Source organism: Scaptodrosophila lebanonensis, unplaced genomic scaffold (assembly GCF_003285725.1).
Source record: "Scaptodrosophila lebanonensis strain 11010-0011.00,11010-0021.00 unplaced genomic scaffold, SlebRS2 tig00001482-arrow-arrow-pilon, whole genome shotgun sequence".
Classification (NCBI taxonomy): Eukaryota; Metazoa; Arthropoda; class Insecta; order Diptera; family Drosophilidae; genus Scaptodrosophila; species Scaptodrosophila lebanonensis.
The window spans coordinates 22,501-32,500 of NW_022060778.1; the positions used below are offsets into that span (position 1 = coordinate 22,501).

Consider the following 10,000-nt stretch of genomic DNA (forward strand, 5'->3'; position numbering starts at 1 on the left):
TTAATTTTTCGAAATTATATAATGATATTTATATCTATGATATTTATATTTATTATAGGCACTTGTATGATTAACAATGCGAAAGATTCAGGATACCTTCGGGACCCGTCTTGAAACACGGACCAAGGAGTCTAACATATATGCAAGTCATTGGGATTTATTTTATAAACCTAATGGCGTAATTAACTTGACTACCAATACAAATGGGATTAGTTTTTAAATTATTTTATATAGTTTATTAATTCAATCCCGGGGCGCTCTATATAGTTATGTATAATAATATTTATATTATTTATACCTCTAACTGGAACGTACCTTGAGCATATATGCTGTGACCCGAAAGATGGTGAACTATACTTGATCAGGTTGAAGTCAGGGGAAACCCTGATGGAAGACCGAAACAGTTCTGACGTGCAAATCGATTGTCAGAATTGAGTATAGGGGCGAAAGACCAATCGAACCATCTAGTAGCTGGTTCCTTCCGAAGTTTCCCTCAGGATAGCTGGTGCATTTATATATTGCATAAAATAATCTTATCTGGTAAAGCGAATGATTAGAGGCCTTAGGGTCGAAACGATCTTAACCTATTCTCAAACTTTAAATGGGTAAGAACCTTAACTTTCTTGAAATGAAGTTTAAGGTTATGATATAATGTGCCCAGTGGGCCACTTTTGGTAAGCAGAACTGGCGCTGTGGGATGAACCAAACGTAATGTTACGGTGCCCAAATTAACAACTCATGCAGATACCATGAAAGGCGTTGGTTGCTTAAAACAGCAGGACGGTGGACATGGAAGTCGTAATCCGCTAAGGAGTGTGTAACAACTCACCTGCCGAAGCAACTAGCCCTTAAAATGGATGGCGCTTAAGTTGTATACCTATACATTACCGCTAAAGTAAATGATTCATATTTATATAAAAATATAAATTTTGAAACTTTAGTGAGTAGGAAGGTACAATGGTGTGCGTAGAAGTGTTTGGCGTAAGCCTGCATGGAGCCGCCATTGGTACAGATCTTGGTGGTAGTAGCAAATAATCGAATGAGACCTTGGAGGACTGAAGTGGAGAAGGGTTTCGTGTGAACAGTGGTTGATCACGAGTTAGTCGGTCCTAAGTTCAAGGCGAAAGCCGAAAATTTTCAAGTAAAAATATATATATATATACACAACATACATATTATTATTGATACACTTGAATAATTTTGAACGAAAGGGAATACGGTTCCAATTCCGTAACCTGTTGAGTATCCGTTTGTTATTAAATATGGGCCTTGTGCTCATCCTGGCAACAGGAACGACCATAAAGAAGCCGTCGAGAGATATCGGAAGAGTTTTCTTTTCTGTTTTATAGCCGTACTACCATGGAAGTCTTTCGCAGAGAGATATGGTAGATGGGCTAGAAGAGCATGACATATACTGTTGTGTCGATATTTTCTCCTCGGACCTTGAAAATTTATGGTGGGGACACGCAAACTTCTCAACAGGCCGTACCAATATCCGCAGCTGGTCTCCAAGGTGAAGAGTCTCTAGTCGATGGAATAATGTAGGTAAGGGAAGTCGGCAAATTAGATCCGTAACTTCGGGATAAGGATTGGCTCTGAAGATTGAGATAATCGGGCTTGATTGGGAAACAATAACATGGTTTATGTTCTCGTTCTGGGTAAATAGAATTTCGATTATTTTTAATGATCGTCATTTGTTCCCCGGATTGTTAGTTACGTAGCCAATTGTGGAACTTTCTTGCTAAAATTTTTAAGAATACTAATCTGGAGGGGTTAAACCTTTCAGTTTTAGCTCTTTTAAATTATAACGATTATCAATTAACAATCAATTCAGAACTGGCACGGACTTGGGGAATCCGACTGTCTAATTAAAACAAAGCATTGTGATGGCCCTAGCGGGTGTTGACACAATGTGATTTCTGCCCAGTGCTCTGAATGTCAACGTGAAGAAATTCAAGTAAGCGCGGGTCAACGGCGGGAGTAACTATGACTCTCTTAAGGTAGCCAAATGCCTCGTCATCTAATTAGTGACGCGCATGAATGGATTAACGAGATTCCTACTGTCCCTATCTACTATCTAGCGAAACCACAGCCAAGGGAACGGGCTTGGAATAATTAGCGGGGAAAGAAGACCCTTTTGAGCTTGACTCTAATCTGGCAGTGTAAGGAGACATAAGAGGTGTAGAATAAGTGGGAGATATTAGATTTCGGTTTAGTATCGCCAATGAAATACCACTACTCTTATTGTTTCCTTACTTACTTGATTAAATGGAACGTGTATCATTTCCTAGCCATTATACGGATATATTTTTATATATCTTATGGTATTGGGTTTTGATGCAAGCTTCTTGATCAAAGTATCATGAGTTTGTTATATAATTGCAAACAAATTCTAATAATGAGAGGATGCGCATTTATGTGTATTTTCAATTTATGAATTTGGTATAACTCCAATTACTCCGGTATGATCCAATTCAAGGACATTGCCAGGTAGGGAGTTTGACTGGGGCGGTACATCTCTCAAATAATAACGGAGGTGTCCCAAGGCCAGCTCAGTGCGGACAGAAACCACACATAGAGCAAAAGGGCAAAAGCTGACTTGATCTCGGTGTCCAGTACACACAGGGACAGCAAAAGCTCGGCCTATCGATCCTTTTGGTTTAAAGAGTTTTTAACAAGAGGTGTCAGAAAAGTTACCATAGGGATAACTGGCTTGTGGCGGCCAAGCGTTCATAGCGACGTCGCTTTTTGATCCTTCGATGTCGGCTCTTCCTATCATTGTGAAGCAAAATTCACCAAGCGTTGGATTGTTCACCCATGCAAGGGAACGTGAGCTGGGTTTAGACCGTCGTGAGACAGGTTAGTTTTACCCTACTAATGACAAAAACGTTGTTGCGACAGCATTCCTGCGTAGTACGAGAGGAACCGCAGGTACGGACCTATGGCACAATACTTGTTCGAGCGAACAGTGGTATGACGCTACGTCCGTTGGATTATGCCTGAACGCCTCTAAGGTCGTATCCGTGCTGGACTGCAATGATAAAAATGGGGCAATTTGCATTGTATGGCTTCTAAATCATTAAAAGTTTATATGCATTTATAAACGACAATGAATATGTGATGCCAATGTTATGAGTAACATAGTTAACTTTGGAGGATCTTCGATCACCTGGTGCCAATGCTAGTTACTTATTAAAACATTATTTAATACAATGACAAAGCCTAGAATCAATTGTAAACGACTTTTGTAACGGGCAAGGTGTTGTAAGTGGTTGAGCAGCTGCCATACTGCGATCCACTGAAGCTTATCCTTTGCTTGATGATTCGACGATATATATAATATGTTTATATATAAAAATATACGACTTCGCAATGGTTTTGTACATTGTGCATGTAGTATATATAATAATATATAATATATATATAGAGTCAATCGAGAATCATCAATAATGGTAGCCGCCGGTGTTTCACTCACTGTTGGTGGTGGTGTGTGTATTCATTAAGGCCTGCCATTATTATTAATTATTATTATTTTTTTTTTTTATATATATTTAACCTATATATATTATAACTACCCACCTATATACTACAAAATAATATACATAATGGTGTCCCTATGTATAAAATTAATATATACTTGTCTCTTTGAGCATGCGAAAAGTCTTAAGTATATAATAACTCTATGTATATCACTTTGGAATGTGGTGTGGTGTACATAGAGTATCAGAAATGTTATAAACAAGAACGCGCATGCCAATTACTATATTCTAGTATAGTATTGGCGTGTGTAAATATATAATATATACAAGTCAATATATACTTGCCCCTTGGAGCATATGCGAAAAGTCTTAAGTATATATGTATCACTATGAAATGTGTACATAGTATATCAGAAATGTTACAAACAAGCACACCCGCACGCCAATTTTACTATATTATAGTATTGGCGGCATGTGTAAATATATACTTGCCCTTGACTTGAGCATATGCGAAAAGTCTTAAGTATATAATAACTCTATGTATCACTATGGAATGTGTACATAGTATATCAGAAATGTTACAAACAAGCACACCCGCACGCCAATTTTACTATATTATAGTATTGGCGGCATGTGTAAATATATACTTGCCCTTGACTTGAGCATATGCGAAAAGTCTTAAGTATATAATAACTCTATGTATCACTATGGAATGTGTACATAGTATATCAGAAATGTTACAAACAAGCACACCCGTACGCCAATTTTACTATATTTTAGTATTGGCATGTGTAAATATATACTTGCCCTTGACTTGAGCATATGCGAAAAGTCTTAAGTATATAATAACTCTATGTATCACTATGGAATGTGTACATAGTATATCAGAAATGTTACAAACAAGCACACCCGCACGCCAATTACTATATTCTATAGTATTGGCGTGTAAATATATATAAATGTACATACAAAGTATGCATTTATTAAGGAATACAAATGTTTCTTAAATGTATCACATGGTATTATAATAAATATAGTGTGTTTATTCATAATAAACACACTATAAATGTATTTATGTTTGGTTTGGAGGTGCATAAATACATATAATATATATGGGTTTTACTAAAGTCTGGTGGAATTTAAAGTAAGCCCATATATACAAATGGTGTCCCAAGGTATTATAATAAATATAGTGTGTTTATTCATAATAAACACACTATAAGTGTATTTATGTTTGGTTTGGAGGTGCATAAATACATATAATATATATGGGTTTTACTAAAGTCTGGTGGAATTTAAAGTAAGCCCATATATACAAATGGTGTCCCAAGGTATTATAATAAATATAGTGTGTTTATTCATTATAAACACACTATATATGAAGTAACCCATGTGTTAAAATAAATATAGTGTGTTTATTAATAATAAACACACTATATATGAAGTAACCCATGCATTAAAATACAGTGTGTTTATTCCAAATAAACACACTATAAACGTATTTAACCTATAGAGGTAAATGTCATTTTAGTCATATATTTTATATAAAATGCTACCGCATAAAGAAATAGTGGCACAAAACACCTATAGAGTCAGTGGTGTTCTCGCACCATGAAGAAAAATTTTCCTTCATAATATATACAAGTGTTTGTTCAAGCAACAGACACCATGTATATATAGGTGTTTTGTGCCACTACTTCTTTATGCTGTGGCATTTTATATGAAATGTATTACTAAAATAACATGCATTTGTATAGTTAAAATAAATATAGTGTGTTTATTCAAAATAAACACACTACATATGAAGTAGCTCATGCATTAAAATAAATATAGTGTGTTTATTCATAATAAACACACTATATATGAAATAACCTATGCATTAAAATATAGTGTGTTTATTCATTATAAACACACTATATATGAAGTAACCCATGTGTTAAAATAAATATAGTGTGTTTATTCCAAATAAACACACTATAAATGTATTTATGTTTGGTTTGGAGGTGCATAAATACATGTTGAATTTAGTGGTACATTTTGAAAAAATGCTATCGCAGATAGAAGTAGTGGCACAAAACATACTTGTGGAGTGTGCTTCTGCACGAAGAAGTAAAATTACTTTTTCATATAAATTAATGTAGTGGCGGCATTAATAGTGCAGATGCATTTAGTATATAATATATATGGGTTTTACTATAGTCTGGTTGAATTTAAAGTAAGCCCATATATAAAAATGGTGTCCCAAGGTATTAAAATAAATATAGTGTGCTTATTCATAATAAACACACTATAAATGTATTTATGTTTGGAGGTGCATAAAATACATATAATATATATGGGTTTTACTAAAGTCTGGTGGAATTTAAAGTAAGCCCATATATACAAATGGTGTCCCAAGGTATTAAAATAAATATAGTGTGTTTATTCGTAATAAACACACTATAAATGTATTTATGTTTGGTTATGGAGGTGCATAAATACATGTTGAATTTAGTGGTACATTTTGAAAAAATGCTATCGCAGATAGAAGTAGTGGCACAAAACATACTTGTGGCGTGTGCTTCTGCACGAAGAAGTAAAATTACTTTTTCATATAAATTAATGTAGTGGCGGCATTAATAGTGCAGATGCATTTAGTATATAATATATATGGGTTTTACTATAGTCTGGTTGAATTTAAAGTAAGCCCATATATAAAAATGGTGTCCCAAGGTATTAAAATAAATATAGTGTGCTTATTCATAATAAACACACTATAAATGTATTTATGTTTGGAGGTGCATAAAATACATATAATATATATGGGTTTTACTAAAGTCTGGTGGAATTTAAAGTAAGCCCATATATACAAATGGTGTCCCAAGGTATTAAAATAAATATAGTGTGTTTATTCGTAATAAACACACTATAAATGTATTTATGTTTGGTTATGGAGGTGCATAAATACATGTTGAATTTAGTGGTACATTTTGAAAAAATGCTATCGCAGATAGAAGTAGTGGCACAAAACATACTTGTGGCGTGTGCTTCTGCACGAAGAAGTAAAATTACTTTTTCATATAAATTAATGTAGTGGCGGCATTAATAGTGCAGATGCATTTAGTATATAATATATATGGGTTTTACTATAGTCTGGTTGAATTTAAAGTAAGCCCATATATAAAAATGGTGTCCCAAGGTATTAAAATAAATATAGTGTGTTTATTCATTATAAACACACTATAAATGTATTTATGTTTGGAGGTGCATAAAATACATATAATATATATGGGTTTTACTAAAGTCTGGTGGAATTTAAAGTAAGCCCATATATACAAATGGTGTCCCAAGGTATTAAAATAAATATAGTGTGTTTATTCGTAATAAACACACTATAAATGTATTTATGTTTGGTTATGGAGGTGCATAAATACATGTTGAATTTAGTGGTACATTTTGAAAAAATGCTATCGCAGATAGAAGTAGTGGCACAAAACATACTTGTGGAGTGTGCTTCTGCACGAAGAAGTAAAATTACTTTTTCATATAAATTAATGTAGTGGCGGCATTAATAGTGCAGATGCATTTAGTATATAATATATATGGGTTTTACTATAGTCTGGTTGAATTTAAAGTAAGCCCATATATAAAAATGGTGTCCCAAGGTATTAAAATAAATATAGTGTGTTTATTCATTATAAACACACTATAAATGTATTTATGTTTGGAGGTGCATAAAATACATATAATATATATGGGTTTTACTAAAGTCTGGTGGAATTTAAAGTAAGCCCATATATACAAATGGTGTCCCAAGGTATTAAAATAAATATAGTGTGTTTATTCGTAATAAACACACTATAAATGTATTTATGTTTGGTTATGGAGGTGCATAAATACATGTTGAATTTAGTGGTACATTTTGAAAAAATGCTATCGCAGATAGAAGTAGTGGCACAAAACATACTTGTGGAGTGTGCTTCTGCACGAAGAAGTAAAATTACTTTTTCATATAAATTAATGTAGTGGCGGCATTAATAGTGCAGATGCATTTAGTATATAATATATATGGGTTTTACTATAGTCTGGTTGAATTTAAAGTAAGCCCATATATAAAAATGGTGTCCCAAGGTATTAAAATAAATATAGTGTGTTTATTCATTATAAACACACTATAAATGTATTTATGTTTGGAGGTGCATAAAATACATATAATATATATGGGTTTTACTAAAGTCTGGTGGAATTTAAAGTAAGCCCATATATACAAATGGTGTCCCAAGGTATTAAAATAAATATAGTGTGTTTATTCGTAATAAACACACTATAAATGTATTTATGTTTGGTTATGGAGGTGCATAAATACATGTTGAATTTAGTGGTACATTTTGAAAAAATGCTATCGCAGATAGAAGTAGTGGCACAAAACATACTTGTGGAGTGTGCTTCTGCACGAAGAAGTAAAATTACTTTTTCATATAAATTAATGTAGTGGCGGCATTAATAGTGCAGATGCATTTAGTATATAATATATATGGGTTTTACTATAGTCTGGTTGAATTTAAAGTAAGCCCATATATACAAATGGTGTCCCAAGGTATTAAAATAAATATAGTGTGTTTATTCGTAATAAACACACTATAAATGTATTTATGTTTGGTTATGGAGGTGCATAAATACATGTTGAATTTAGTGGTACATTTGGAAAAAATGCTACTGCAGATAGAAGTAGTGGCACAAAACTACTTCATGGAGTTAGCATCAGCACGAAGTAAAATTACTTCATATAATATTTAATGAACTGGGGCATCATTAAAATAATAGTGCTTATAGAGATGCGGTTGACGAATTATAATATGGCAGCAACATATAAATAAATAGACACATCAGTATAATAATATATAGTGGAGAAGCTTGATTCTATTATAGTAAATATTTTTTTATTATAATAGAAGGCTTGATAATTTAGTGGTATATTTTGAAAAAAAGGTGTCACATAAAGAAGTAGTGGCACAAAACTACTTCATGGAGTTAGCATCAGCACGAAGTAAAATTACTTCATATAATATTTAATGAACTGGGGCATCATTAAAATAATAGTGCTTATAGAGATGCGGTTGACGAATTATAATATGGCAGCAACACATAAATAAATAGACACATCAGTATAATAATATATAGTGGAGAAGCTTGATTCTATTATAGTAAATATTTTTTTATTATAATAGAAGGCTTGATAATTTAGTGGTATATTTTGAAAAAAAGGTGTCATATAAAGAAATAGTGGCACAAAACTACTTCATATGGCAAAGAGAAATCAATGATTTCAAATAAATCCTGTATATTCGTAGCGTAATATACATAAAGATAGTTGTAATATTTTACTTCTATCGTTAATTTTTACTATGTATATGGTTCTTTCGTATCGACAGTTTGTTCCTTTTTATGGTTCATTACGACTGGTCGTTAGAATCCCTCTATACAGAAAAAGATATTTGGGAGTAGGAAAAACCAAACAAGTCCGACCTGGTTGCCCCTATATCGTTAATTAGTCTGGTGTGATACATTAAGAACTATGTTCTTAATGAGTTTTTGATATACTATAGGTGTATAAAAATTATACACAATTAATATAGTGTACAAAGACAGAAACACAGTACACATGTATTTATACATGTGTAAAATTTTATATATAGTTATTGGGGAGGCTATTATATAAAATGAAAAATTAATAGTTATAACTTGTTATGACTTATTAATAAAAAAAAAGTATTTGCGCTATATAAAATAGCGTTAAATAACAAAATGAACAAACAAACAAAAAGACACATTATTTGTGTATATATTTTTAATATGTACGCAAAAAATAGTGTGTTATATGTGTTGTATGTATATTTCTCCTACCCTAGCTCATCGCGAGTGAAGATGGGTAGAGTTATATATAATAACACACACATAATATATGAAATTATAAATTTCATATTCAAAATGAATTAATTTATTTAATTCATACTAAATAAATGTTACAAGCACACAAATATTTTCAGAAAGTGAAAATATAAAAATATTTTTGAACGAAATGTTACATATTATTATAGATTAGTCTATAAAAATAAATGTTCATTATATATCCTACATTAATAATATTAATGCTTTATAAAAATATGTTACTACACACATAAAATACATGTTACCAAACATCAAAGGCATATTATTAAAAATGAATAATATATATATATATCCAAGAAAAATAATAATGCTTATGAATTTACTTAAAATGGGGATAACCAACACATACAAGTAAAACATATAAAATATATGTTACTTGAAATAAAAAGCATAAAAATATTATGCTTAAATATATATAAAATAACACAAATATATAAGCGAAGTGTTATTAAAAAAGCGTTGGTAATAAAAAGCATATTATAATAAAATGGAATAATATATAAACATTCAAACAAAAATAATATTATGCCAAAATATATATGGAGACCAAACACCCGATACACATATGTTTATTGAAATGAAAAAGCATTATA

At 31.9% G+C, this 10,000-nt stretch overlaps 1 non-coding gene across 1 annotated transcript in view; it reads left to right on the forward strand.

Annotated features, from left to right (window-relative positions):
* Nucleotides 1-3,328, forward strand: part of LOC115633601 — a 4,011-nt gene extending 683 nt beyond the window's left edge. The window contains exon 1 of the ribosomal RNA XR_003996371.1: nucleotides 1-3,328. This exon is cut by the window's left edge and continues 683 nt beyond it. This is a non-coding gene — a ribosomal RNA (large subunit ribosomal RNA).
* The last annotated feature ends 6,672 nt before the right edge of the window (nucleotides 3,329-10,000 follow it).